Source organism: Poecile atricapillus, chromosome 11 (genome assembly GCF_030490865.1).
Source record: "Poecile atricapillus isolate bPoeAtr1 chromosome 11, bPoeAtr1.hap1, whole genome shotgun sequence".
Lineage (NCBI taxonomy): Eukaryota > Metazoa > Chordata > Aves > Passeriformes > Paridae > Poecile > Poecile atricapillus.
Window position 1 is genome coordinate 16,576,063 of NC_081259.1, and position 13,259 is coordinate 16,589,321.

The 13,259-nt window shown below is 39.2% G+C and overlaps 1 protein-coding gene across 6 annotated transcripts in view; it reads left to right on the forward strand.

Moving 5' to 3' along the window:
• The window catches only part of TLN2 (talin 2), a 132,286-nt gene that overhangs the window by 23,528 nt on the left and 95,499 nt on the right, over positions 1 to 13,259 (forward strand). For 3 of the 6 annotated variants that reach the window (XM_058846577.1, XM_058846572.1, XM_058846576.1), the window contains one exon: positions 4,628 to 4,760. The exons of 2 other annotated variants lie outside the window; for them this stretch is intronic. The gene's annotated coding sequence lies outside the window, so the exon portion shown is untranslated. The remainder of the gene's footprint in view (positions 1 to 4,627; positions 4,761 to 13,259) is intronic. One more of the 6 variants, XM_058846574.1, reaches the window with a different exon arrangement.

Sequence of the window (13,259 nt, forward strand, 5' to 3'; positions counted from 1 at the left end):
TGTTGATCTAAAGGTCCAGCACTGGTGCTTGGCTGTCACTGGTTGAGCTGAACGAGGAAAAGTAGGAAGAAATAAGTGTCTGCAGCTTTTCTTCCTTATTAGAAGCACTGGGGGATCAAATTCAGTCTTCACCAGATAGAAAATTCAGTAGGATTTACATTCACTCAGTTGACATTTGGTGGGAGGTGGCCCATTGGTTTTTAACTGTTTACTTTGACCCTTTCAAGCCATCTGGGGGTTTTACTCAGACTCTTTTCCTCCAGGGAATGTGGTTAAAAGAAAGGTGTCTGCAAACTTGTCAGTACAGATTTGTCACTGTCAAGTTATATCTGAATCTTGATCTCATTGTGAGCTTCTGTTCAGTTTAACAGGAGTTCAGCCATCCTTCCATTTATGCAGGGAAAAAAAAAATCAACAAAATAAACCCTGAATTTTCATTGCAGTTGTTGCTCTAATGTAAAATTTTTAAACTGCTGAAGTTCATACTTAGATCATCATTAAACAGGAATTTTGTTTGAAGTAAATTGAGTTAACTGGAAGGAGAGATGCTGGGGTCTCAGTCTTCATTTGATGCTTTAATTCTTCTAATGCTGTAGCTGCCTCTGCAACCTCTTTTTCTACAAACCACTGCAACTGTTGTGGTCCTTGTCTTCAGTGTGCACTATTGCTTCCATGTTCAGCACACTTCACTTGGTCATCACCTACACGCTGTCAGCTTTCTCTTTTGCAGTCTGAATTTACTGACTTGGCTTTTTGCCTCCTTGCTGCAGAGGGCTCCTAAGGGAATGATGTCATAAAGGTCAAGCTTCTTTAATATGACAACTTTGTCATTTTTTTGTTACTTTTAAGTAATTTTTTTCTCTTTCCCATTTTCAGATATTGTAAATTGTGTTCTATAATTACTCTGTAATTAAGTAATTAATTATTACTCTGTGTAATCTTTTGGTTGTTACTTAGAGTTGGTAGTAATTAAAGGTGCCATGCATGTGGTTGAGGTCAATCTTTTGGTAAAGAATTAAACCCAGTTAGGATCTGCTTAATACTGCTAACATTCATTTAGGTACAAGTGAGGTGCTGTATTTCTTCCCATTGCATCCAAGTGAGGTTGGTTCATCTGAAAATCCGAGCTCTGAGCATGTGTCAGCAAAGGGGTGACAAAGTTTTCCCTAACACTAAAAGACAGGGGCTCTGGTGATAGGGCAGCAAAAGCTGGAGTTCTGCAGAGGATTTACTTGGATAAGGCAATTGTTTTGGAGAGCCACAAATGGTGATTTCCCAGGTGTTCAGCCTCCTGTGGTTGTGTCTCTCAAGCTTCTTATCACCACATGTGAATGCTGCAGTTTTTTCAGAAGCACTACATGGAAGGAGGAATTGCTGCCAAGCCCTTCTCTTTATCTTCCCCTTCAGCCTGCTGTTTTCTACCGTCTGGTCTTCAGGTTGCACAGTCATTACTGGTCCTTTTAAAGGCTGTGTATTTGCTTTGGAAGGGGCACTGTTATTCCTCTCCCTATCCAGAGAAGTGAGGCATTTAAGCAGTCTCAAGCTATCAAGCACCTGTGCAAGGCTGTGAAAGATTTCATAGCTTGGCTGTACAAAAGAAATACTTTCTGGTCCTTTTCTTCTTGTGGTTTTGTGGTTGGTTATCCTTCAAGGGTAAAGGGCTTGGAAACCACAGGACTTTGCTTTTATCTGGGCCTTATGGAGAGTGTGCTGGCCCTGTTTATGTCTCAGCCTGGTGGGAAAAGGGGCTTCTCCACTAATAGGGAGAGCAATTACTCTCTTCCCATTCTGAGCTGAGGAATTAGTACAGACACCTTTGAAGGCTGAAAAATGTGACAGACAAGATGTCCAAGTTCTCCCTTGTAATGCCTGATTTTCTATCTCTATAAGGCTTAACCTAGTCCACAGGAACTTTCTGTGTTTACTCTGAACAGTTCTCTTGAACACATGCATTGCCTTTTAGATTTAAATAGTGTAATCTGAGATGTGAGCAATATATCAGCACTAAATATACCCTTAGAGCAGAGCCCAGAAGTCCAGCATTTGGAATCCAGAGTCTGAAAATAAGGACTTTAGTATTTTTTATAATACCATGTAAACAGTTATTTTTCACGTGGTAGTGTAATTTAATTTTAATTTATTTGCACATTCTCCTGAGGTACCACTAGGGGAATAGGAGGTGGTATGATGAAGTTCATGTGAAGCAAATCAGTTTAGGCTAAAGGGTAATGTTTAGTTTGTGGGGACTGTGGAGTTGCTTAAGTAACAAGGGGTCTGAATATAAGTTGTAGGCTGTCATAATTGTCGTGTAATGACATAATCTATTCAATTTGATGGCAGAAATGGTTGAAATTGTACTGAAGCATCCATAGTGGAATATGTTAATTGAATGCTAATGGAGAAACACATGGTTGGTGAAGTTTCCTGTATAATTATTGCATGAAAATTTGCATGCTGATTAAGCAGTTAAATTTTGTCTTGCCATAAGAAATGTGGCATAAAGTAGAAATAATGACATAAGAAAGCCTGAGTGGCTGCAATCGAATTTCATTGCATTGTAAGTGCTGCAATGAAAGAAATTGGTGTTTGGCCTGTTTTCTTTGTTCAAGTTTTAACTATTAACTTTCTATAGTTGAACTGGTATTGTATTCCAGAGGTAAGAAATTACCTACCATGGCTGGATTTTGCTTGGTTTTTAAACCATAGCAGTTTTCATGCAGGATTCTCCTGACTGAGCACCTTGCACAAATTGAGGAGAGACACAGCCAGAAAGAGGCAGCTTTGGAAACTGCATTTTACAGAAGAAACCTGTGGGATCACATCAAGAGCATAAATGACCTTCAGTGGTGTGACAGCAAGCTCTGCACTTGATTGGATTTTTCTGCATTGCAGATGTTCTCAGATATGTTGGGTGCAAACTAATGTTCCAAAAATGGACTTGGCAGTCAGGTCTTTTTCTAGATTGTTCTAGTCAAGTTATGGATGTTTGTAAGAAATTGTGGGTAGACATGAGAAATTACATCAGCTCTCTGAGGCAGCAAACAGCAAGGGAATAGGATGCCAGCTTCCTCTTGTGGCATGTGTAAATTGGTTTTGATCTTTTAATAGATAAATAATGGTGAATAAAGCTATTGGTAGTCAAGTTTATTTATCAGGTAGGCTAGAGATTATGAAGATAAGCAGTTGAATGTTGCTAGGAATACTTTAAAACGAAGATTTCCCTGATTGAGGAAAATTACAAGTAGTAAACAGGTTTCAGGTTTGGAAATCATCCCATATGGAGAGCCTGATGTAAACTGGTTGCCTCTTTTGCTTACTGGTTGTTCATATTGTTTGGAAGGACTACATTTTTTTCTTTGAGAATGCTAGGGAAGAATCAGTGAGCTTTGGTTCATTGACTGTAAGCACTTTTGTTGTTCCTGAAACTCTATGCATGTAACTAAGGTGGTGTTTCATGGTCTGGATTTTAGTGTTTGTCTGCCTTTTTGTCATACTCACAACTGCATGTGAAACTCCAGGATTAGAATCTGTTTTACTTTTCCTTCCACTTGGCTAGGCTGTCATTTAGCATGCCCAAATTGCTCTCTTGGATAGTAGGGCTAAAAAATGTACATATTCACCTTTTCTCTGGTTCATTTTGTAAATTCCTTTTCTGTAGGCTCATCTTAGACTGGATGAAGCAAGACAGTGGAAAGCCTTGTATGAAATAAACCATGCTACAGTCAGAAGTGATTCAGCTGTGGCTTTAAACAGCATATCTGTCAAATTAACTGAAATTATATCTGATTTACCAGTTAACTCTCTGAGCATGCATGTGGTCTGCCACACCTTACATTGTGCATCCAGAATTAAACTGCTAAGTGAAGTACAATATACATATACCCAGATTCTTCAGAAGTATTTTTGTAAGAAAGAGTTAACTTTCACTACAGTTTGATTTAAGAAAAAGAAATGCCCCTCCCCACCCTTGAACTAACAGCAAAACAACCCTTGCAAACAGTTTTCCAACAGAGAACTCCTTAAGTCAGTCTTTATTCTAATCTAACACTGGACGTTCCGTAGAAATAAATTTAAGAGCAATACCAGGATGTCTGGTTGTCTAGAAAAAGAACTCCAATTTCCAGTTATCTTTAGCAAGTTATCAAATAGCACAGTAACTAATTGTCTTGGAATCACTACTTCTGTTTTTAAAATTTAGTTTTGCTTGGAAATTTGGCTACTTGTTGATGAACATTCTGACATAAGTGTCTACAAATTCTAGTTACAGAAAAGACAGAAAAAAACCTATTCCGAGTATCATTCAAATTTACAGCTTGTGTGGGAAGGCAAAGTCCTTGGGGGACTGAATCATGTAGCCCCTGAACTTTTCTGGAAACTGTCTCATTATTGGAAGTTTCTTTTTGTGTGAATATTCAATTTGGAGCTGAGACCTTTGAAAATTTAGATTTTACAATTCATAACCACAGAAACATGGATTTATTTTTTTTATTTTGTCCCTCTGGGCTAAATTCAAGTATTGTTAGCTCTTATCACGCCACTGCAGTGTATTGGAATAAGGTCACAAGTGGAATTTGACCATGTGGCTGAAATGTGCTTTGCTTGTTGACAGTGTCTTCTCATTCTCCAGCTCACATTGCTGTGCACAAAGCCTTGTGTGAAATAAAGCCCTGGAATTACAGTGGAAGTTTGTTCTGGACAACTGGACTAAAGCAGGGCTTTTGCTGCTGCAGAGGAAGATCTGGAGGTACAATGAAACTTCAGTAAGTTTTTACTGGTGCCACTTGGAGCATTCAGTTGCATTGTGCATAGGGAGAATTGTGTGGCTGCACATGTGGTGTCTTCTTCAAAGGGTGGGTCAGGGCTTTGGCATCTCTGCTGGAATTGTCACTTTTAAAGGCTGACAGCTCACTCTGGTCCTCAGAGGGATGAGTGCTTTCATGAAAATAGTGAAAATGGACCACAAGACAGAACAACTGCTTGTTTCTTGGACCAGTGGGGAAGCTGGGAGTGCTTCTAAATCTCTGTGGAGAATGAGAGATGCCTTGGAACATGTCCAAAAACTTGGTTGTTTCTAAGAAGTGCCTGGTAGGGGGAACTGGAAAACTATTGTGGAGCAGTTGCTGCCAGAAATGGAAGTTAAAGGGGGGAAAAAAACCTCCTTTGCAACTTGAAGATGAAAACTTTAGAGAAACTGGACTTTAACTAGAGAGCACAGAAGTTTCTGAGTGAATTATAAACCACCCCATGACACTGAAGAAAGCTACTGTATTTTTGTGAGGGTACGTTTGTCTCCTCTGAGGTGAAAACCACCCCTCAAGTTGCCACAATCCTGGTTGTTTTTACACTGACCCTCTTTGCAGCTACTTCCATCTCTGAAATTCTTAAGAATATCTTTTATTGTCTTAAAATTGCAGCCACTGGGCACGTGAGCATGGCTAGGTGTCCCTCTCTTCCCCAAAGCCTGATTTCTGTGAAGGTTTTGTGCAGCAATGACCTGTCAGTTCAACTGGAGCACAGATGTCAAGGCATAAGGTTCTGCAGATACAGCTATTAGTCTCTTTTTTCTGTTATCTTGATTTTGTTGTAAAATTTGATTTTGTTGTTTTAAAAATCTACTCTGTGATAGTTGTACAGCACCTGTATACACATTTCCTTTGTACAGGGGCATTTCCTCTCAACTCTTGTTTCATGTGTTAGTATTACTTATCAGGAGACTTTTCTTGTCTTAGCATTTTCTGAATGTTCTCTCTGCTGCCTGTGTTACAAAAAGGTTAGGATTGTTAACATTATACATACCCATGTCTAGGGAAAATAATGGAAGAAAGAAATGAGAAAACCTTCACTTCTGTTTTTTCCCCTTTTTTTTTTTTCCTGCCTGCTTTCCCTGTGACTAGAATTTCAGTATCATAATTTAATTAAAGTAATTCAGACACATCAGGTGTATGTGTCCTTTGTACAGAAGGCATAAAAGCTCAGAGACATAGACTGTCCACCCTAAGGTTGTTTTACTTTCCCAACCATCTGGTTGTTGTGAGAAAGTCTTTTCTGTCACCTGAATTTTTTTAAGCCTTCATTTCTGGGTCCATGCTCCCATGGACTTTTGCAATCAGAGGCTAATACTCTGCACCTTCATAGATTTCTGTGCAGCTGCAAAGATACAAGGAGGTAGAAACAGTGCCAGAATAGATAAGCCTTTCTCAAATGCACTGGCTGAGTTCTAGGGGATCATGGAGATTTCTTCAGATTTTCTTCAGATCCTTGGTCTTTTCCCTGAGAGGGAACTTCTCCCCTCCAGCAGTTCAGAAATATTTCAGAAGAGTTGGATATTGTGGAATTGAGTATTTTACATTGCTGAAACTTTGCTCCTCTGCTTGTTTTGTGTGTTTCCTGAAGCTACACTACTGTCATGAGGCAGTTAGTCTCTGTTTGATCCTACAGTGCTGCTTCTGAATACAAGACTTGATCTGTCATCTTCCATGCCCTCAGTGTGATGTGTCCCCTGTCACTTTCTAACCAAGAACATTTTCCTCTGTAAATATTTGCCAGTTGCCGGTTCAGGGCAACATTCCAAGTGGCAAACATGTCAACCAGCAGTGTGGTACTTCCCACATGCTGCTCCCCATTCCAGTCCAAAAAGAGCATTTGGCTGGGACATTCTTGGCAGAATTGCTTCCAAGAGCTTGTTGTCCATCTGCTTGTACAGCTAAGTGCTATGCAAGGAGCCAGCAACACATAGTTGTAGAAGACTTGAGTGTTAATCATTCACAAGAGCAGCTGGAGTGAAAGTAAATCCAGAACTCAGCTCTGAGTTGGGCTGCTCTGAATTTTCAGACAAGTCAGAAGCTTTGCTTCCAGAGTGTACTGTGACAGAAGTGGAATCTATCACCTAAAGCATGATGAGGAGCACTTAAAAATTGTTATAATAAACCTATTTAATATCTGAACCACAGATTTAGAAACACAGCAGTAAAGATGCAAGTTGAATTCTGATATTGCCACTTGGCCTGTTGACATGTTAAATGCTACCTACCAAAGTACAGTTGCATTATTTTACCAGAAATAATGGACATGTCACTGTCTCTGTTCATCCAAAATGGCTTATGTATAATGTTATGCTAATCATTTCCCTGATGTTGGTTCATGCATTCCTGTGATCTGTGACCAAAATGAGGATTACTGAGCAGGTATTTTAGTTGTTGCATTAAACAGTCACTTGCATTCTCGGTAGACTCTTTTATTTTAATTTTAAGATCTGTGCCTTTTCACAGCAAAAGCTCTCTGGGCAGAAGTTTCAGATGTTTTTGCATCTCTGTTTAGTGCCTGTTCTCTGATTGCTGGGTTCAATCTGTAGCTGAGCTGTTGCATTACTGGATCTCCAGGTCTGAATGTTACACATCAGTTTCATTTATCATGAGCTGGAGTCTGCCTGGATTGGCTCTTGCTCTTCTCGTGTGACATAATTCACATGTCTGCAGCACTGAGGTCACCTATGTGCTAACTTGAGCTAATAAAACCATAAAATGCAGACAGAATTGGACACAGGTCATGATTATCAAATTCTGCTTTTACTGCAAGTTCTGAATGTAGTGTTTTGGCTTTTTGGCAGAGATTGGGAAGAAGGTTAGGCAGTGTTGTTTAGTCCCAAAACCTTGCTACGTGTTTCAAGTTGCCCACACTGTAAGTGTTGGGCTGCATTCATCTTTCTTGTTAAATGTGTTTTTCTGCTGAAACATTGAATATGGGCTTTGTATGCCTAGAGAATAAATACACAGGAAACATGTATTTTCTGAAGTGAGACTTTGGGATGAAAACCAAAGAGATTTTAGCAGAGCTGTTAAGACAACTCAGCTGAGTTATAACAGTAATTTCTCCTTTCAAAATCTGGAAGCAATAAACACTTCAGATGTGCTTTTCGAATGCAGTGGAATCAGTCCCTTGGGCAGACATTGTACAAAAAAACTTTCTGAATTAACTTTGGATATCAACTGTATGTTATTGTGAAAATACTGAAATGCAATATGCCAACTGGAGCTAAGAATGCAATGTTTTACCTGTTCCTTTCTAAAGCCTTCATTCTGTGCACACTGATGTTACAGTGTTTCAAAAAGACCAGATAGGACAATTGCTTGATTTAGTTGGGTTCTTTTTGGCTTCAACTCCAGGGCAATGAATGGAAAATCAGTGAAAATATATCTCTTTGGGATCTCTGTTATTCCAAGTGCTGGAAGTCAGTTCATTCTTCCATACAGACACTTTGATGTGTTGCTGACAATGTGGAGTAGTTCTGTTTTAATTCTTATTGCATTTGGGGGGGTGGGTGGGGGAATATTGGTTGAGGTTGAGGGGTTTTCTTGTGGGTTTGTTTGTTTTTAGCCATGAAATCCTGCAGCTGTACAGGGCAAGCATGCTAGCTCCACTTCTCAGTGGCAGGTAAAGGGCACTGTCTCCATCTGCAGCCTCAGTTTTGCAGGTCTACCTGCCTTAAAATTGCCTTAAACAACTGAAACCAGTTTTGAGGGACTGACATTGAGTACTTGAAGTTTTTTTGCAGTGTTTAAGTAGTTTAGTTGACATGAAGGCAAACAATGCTTTCTCTTTAGCAAATTGCCTCAGGGTGACCTGATTTAAATGTCTTTGCAACAGGATTATGGGAGTCTGGGCTGGATTACAGGAGGTAACTTCAAGGTAAACCATAGTGCAGCAGGAGATTTGAAATGGAAGCATCTCCAGGATGGGGGTGATTGGAAAGGACATTACTTGGGATTTGACAATCTGTGTCCACAGCTGAGAGTCTGACTTGGTTCAAGACAATATCAGTGCACAAGTGTGATGGAGATTTGCTTGCTCCTTACCCTATATAAAATATTTATATAAAAAGCCCTTAATCTAAGACCACCACATATCTAGAAGTAGGGGAAGCAGCTTGAAAAGGATTATTTTGTGTTCTCCAACCTCACTCAGGTGCTTGGAAAAGCTCAGTCTGTCAAGAGAAGGCATCTCTCCTCCTTTTACTGGGAGGGGGGAGTGAGAAGGAGGTTGAGCTTTTCTCATGTTTTCAATTTCAATTGAGTATTTACAGTATGTATTTCTTAGGTATGTGTTTTCCAGCATTGCCTCTCCTCCTCCCCCCACTTAAAAAGCCCTTCCTGACAGTGTTCTCCCCTAGGACACAGTAAGTGCTGTTCATCCTGTCTGTGAACACTGCAAAGCATCATTTTTGTTCTTTAGGGGACTTGAAGGGAAGTAATTAAAATGACAGGAAGTGCTTGGGACTGAAAGATTTATGTCTGTGGAAAGATCTTATGAAATTCAAAGCATATTTGAATCAGAAAGAATTGATTTGGCAGCTGCATAGTTAAAGAAGTGCTGTTTCTTTCTGAAATGTTAACTTAATGTCCTCCAAGGCAAATCAGGCAGAAAAGGAACTGCTTTATGCATTTCTGATGTAGTGAACCAGTAATGTGTGCAGTCTGTAACCATACTAAATTCTCAGTTGCTGAGGAACACTAATAAGTAGTAGTGATTATAGCTGCCTTTTTAATTCCCCTTCCCAGACACATCAAAAGACACGTTCCTCCTTCGAGAAGTGAATGCAGGAGGTGGACACTCAGCTTCTTCATCTGTTTGATGTGTGATGTACTTACTTGCATAAATGGCTGGTACTTGGAGAGGGAAATGTATTTGAAACTGGTTTAGAAATCATGGTTAATGTTGAAATTCTGTATAGGAGCCTTGATACCAAGTCATGGTACTGGGAGAACATAAGCTTCAAGCATACAAGAAAATCAACAAGATGTGCCTTGGCCTTTACTTCCCCCAGAAATAGTTTATTGGATGTTCCCCATGTTTCCTAGTGTTCTGAAGTTCTGGTTTTTCCCAAGTGCTGATGTAGTTTTGAACTTGGGGTGTACCTTGGGGTGTATCTCTGCAATAGACTTGCTCCTGTTGGAAACCTCTCACCTTGACTGTGTTGAAGATGCAGAGTGTGCTGATATGATGGAGTTGGAGAACACCTAGCTAAGGTCACGTAAAGGCTCTGTAAAGGCCATGAGTGCTTGCATGTATGAAGTAACAACATATATATATATATGTGTATGTATACAGAGTTGGCCCAGAATCACTTCCTCCCACACCTCAGTGTAGTTGCATTTTGTTTGGTGACCAGGTTTTGTTCTCAGGACATCTAGGACTGGTGCTGTTTGTTTGTTTGGAGATTCTCTGTAATGCAGACTGGTGTGGTCCATCAAAGTTTCATTGATATGTTAACAGAAAGGAATTTGTTTTGTATCATTCTGGTTTGAATTCAAAATACTTTCTCACTCCATACATCACAAATTTATGTGCTAACATGAACTTTAACTATTTAGTATATTTGTGGTGGTTCACTGTTTCCTTGTGGGGATAGTTAATGTGTTGCCTAAATTAAGTGTTTTACAACTTGGTGTAAAGATACAGAAACTTTACAAACCATTGCTCTTTAAAAGGAAGCTCTTCAGTCTACTGAGGTAATGAGGATAATATAAAAGTGGAAGATCCTTGTTTGTTCTACCTTGTCAGACTTCCTCAAAACTATTATCCCAGATGTGCAGGTTGTTGTAAGGATTGATAGCTGAAAAACAGTAGTTAAGACCTGATAAGAGTGAAGCAAAAATAGTTCCTGAGGGGCTGAAAGCTGAGTTTTGGCAGACCAGTGAGTGCAGGGATGAGCCACCACCATCTCAGAGGTTCCCAGAAAGTCTGGCTTGCACTACCACTTTAAAAAAAACACACATCATAAACCCAAAGGAAATACATGGGCAGAAATACCTTCCACATTCAGAAAACGTAGTATGAGATGATGCTGGAATTTGTTTCATCTCAGTGAGCCTGAAATCCAAATGCTACTGAATTAAACTGTTACCACCAAGAATTTAGAGAATACCTAGGAAATATCAATAAAGGCAAAACTGTAATTTACTTCTAATTCATAATGCAGGAATCTGCAGTAGAATTGAGAAAGTACATTCTACTTCAGTGCTTTTCTTTATTCAGTTTTCTTGTTCTGTAAATAACATCACTAGTGTTTGAACCAAAAGCATTTCAAAGAAATGTACCTGCAGCTAAGGAAAAAGAAGGGGAGAGGAGCCAGGGACCTACTGCTAAAAAATACTCCAAATATTCAGAAAGCCCTGTGTAAACTTCTGGAATTAGGTGCTTTATGCACTCATTGCTCCCACCCTCCAACAGAATTGTAAACAAATCCCAGGTTCAGGGCAGCTGCTTTGCTGACTGGGCTTCTGGGCAGTCTAGTTCCATCTCTGACTACATTCCAGGAAGTGAGGACAATAGAATAAAAAAACAGTGATTAATAGGTTTTTTTTTTTTTAGGATCTATTTCCCTGTTGATAAGTAAAAAAATCTATGGCTGCTTCAGCAGTAATTAACCCACTTGAAAAATGAATGTTGTTTCATTCACATTTGTTCCAGCTAATCTTAAGATAGATATATATATATATCTTATAGTACAAGCAAGTTTTTTCTCAGATTCCACAAGATATATTCATATTTCTACTTTTAAGTATTCTGATGACTTAAAATCTGCTATTTAAAATTAAGTTATTTTGAAACATGGTATTCTATACACTGAGTTACTCTGGTAATATATGTGCAAATAAATTGTGTTTTTTCATCCCTTGATGTAAACTGTTAAGACAGCAGTTGCCTTACTTCCTTTCTTCTTAGTCTCGTTAATACTTATGTATTAAGTTAATACTTGAGTACTTAGTCTCATTAACACTTAAGTTCATATACCCTCCTGATAAACTGTAGAAAAATAGATTTCTAGATACCCATGTTCGGTGTACAGCTTGGAAAAAACAAACTGTTGGGGGTTTTGTTGTTTGCTTGATTTTTTTTTTTATTTTTTATTTTCTTTTAAGCAATGATTCTGTTTTGGAACTGCATTTGAAAAGGGCCAATTTCAAAGCAGTTTCACAACTGTTTAAATCATCATGATGGTAACAACATGTATTGAATTGGAAAATGTATCTGGGGGCCTTTGTGTGGTGCAGCTAGGAAGAAGCAATATTGGGATGGTCACTTCATTCTCTGCTACATCTGGTTTTGTTCTTTCCTACATGTGGGATGTTCTACAGGCATTCAGTTTTTGATACAAGTCCAAAAAGTGTCAGCCTTCATTGATGGTGGTTCTGAATAGAGCTGAAGATGCTTCTGGCTGGTGCTTTGTGCTTACAGAACATGGGGACTTGAAAGGGCTTCTGGTGCCTTTGTTAACAAAGGACTAAGAACCAAGACAGGTAGCAGTTGCAAGTGACTAAACTACTTCTCAACTGCACTTGATACAAATTTTAGAACTTTAAAATATATGCAGTTATGGAGAAGGACATAGTGATGTCCAGGAATTAGCGTGGCTGGTGACTTCATGGGCTGTACTGAACAGGAATTTGGCATTTTACTGTAATACAGATACTTATCATACAGATCAATCCCTTATACACTGATACAGCCACCTAAGAGAATGTATCAGATACACAGATATTCTGTGTGCTGAACTTGATTTTATCCTGACCTTTTATTTTAGTGGGAAACCCATGAGGTGCCTGCTGCTGGCATACCTTTAATTAGATGTAATTGTGTGTTATTTGCACCTTACTGGAGACTTGGCAGGCATTGAAAAGTTGGATGAGTGTGATCAGGGTCCTAAATTTCAAAGCAGCAAACTACTGCATTGGCAATTTCAGTGCAGGGGCTCAATTGGATGCTGAAATAATTGTCTTAAGTGTACTGCATTTACTCTAGCCTGCATTAAATCTGTAAACCTGCAGTTAAGAGTTGTGTTGGCAGAGAGCTACTGTTGCCTAAAAGTCCACTGAAAGCAAAAAACCACTTTTCTAACCAACCAAGACAAGAAAAACATTCAGTGATAAATTTGTTTCACCAGAACTGTTTTGCCAGCTTTGGTTGGTTAAAATTTGCAAGAATTCTTTTGTTGCTGTGGGTATTGCCTGCTATGTAGCTGAATGAAACATATTCTTTAACATCCTGGTCGTTCTAAATTGATGCATGAACTGGTTTAAAATTCAGATAGCTTCTGGGGATCAGAACTTCATTTGAATTTTTAGGTTGTGCAGAAGATATAAAAATGGGATGAGAGCCATCCATAACTGCACACATCCATAACTGAGCACAAGGCTTTGCTAGCAGCAAGTTCTAGGACTGGATAATATTGTGCTGGAGGGGTTTTGAGATGCTGGGAGAGA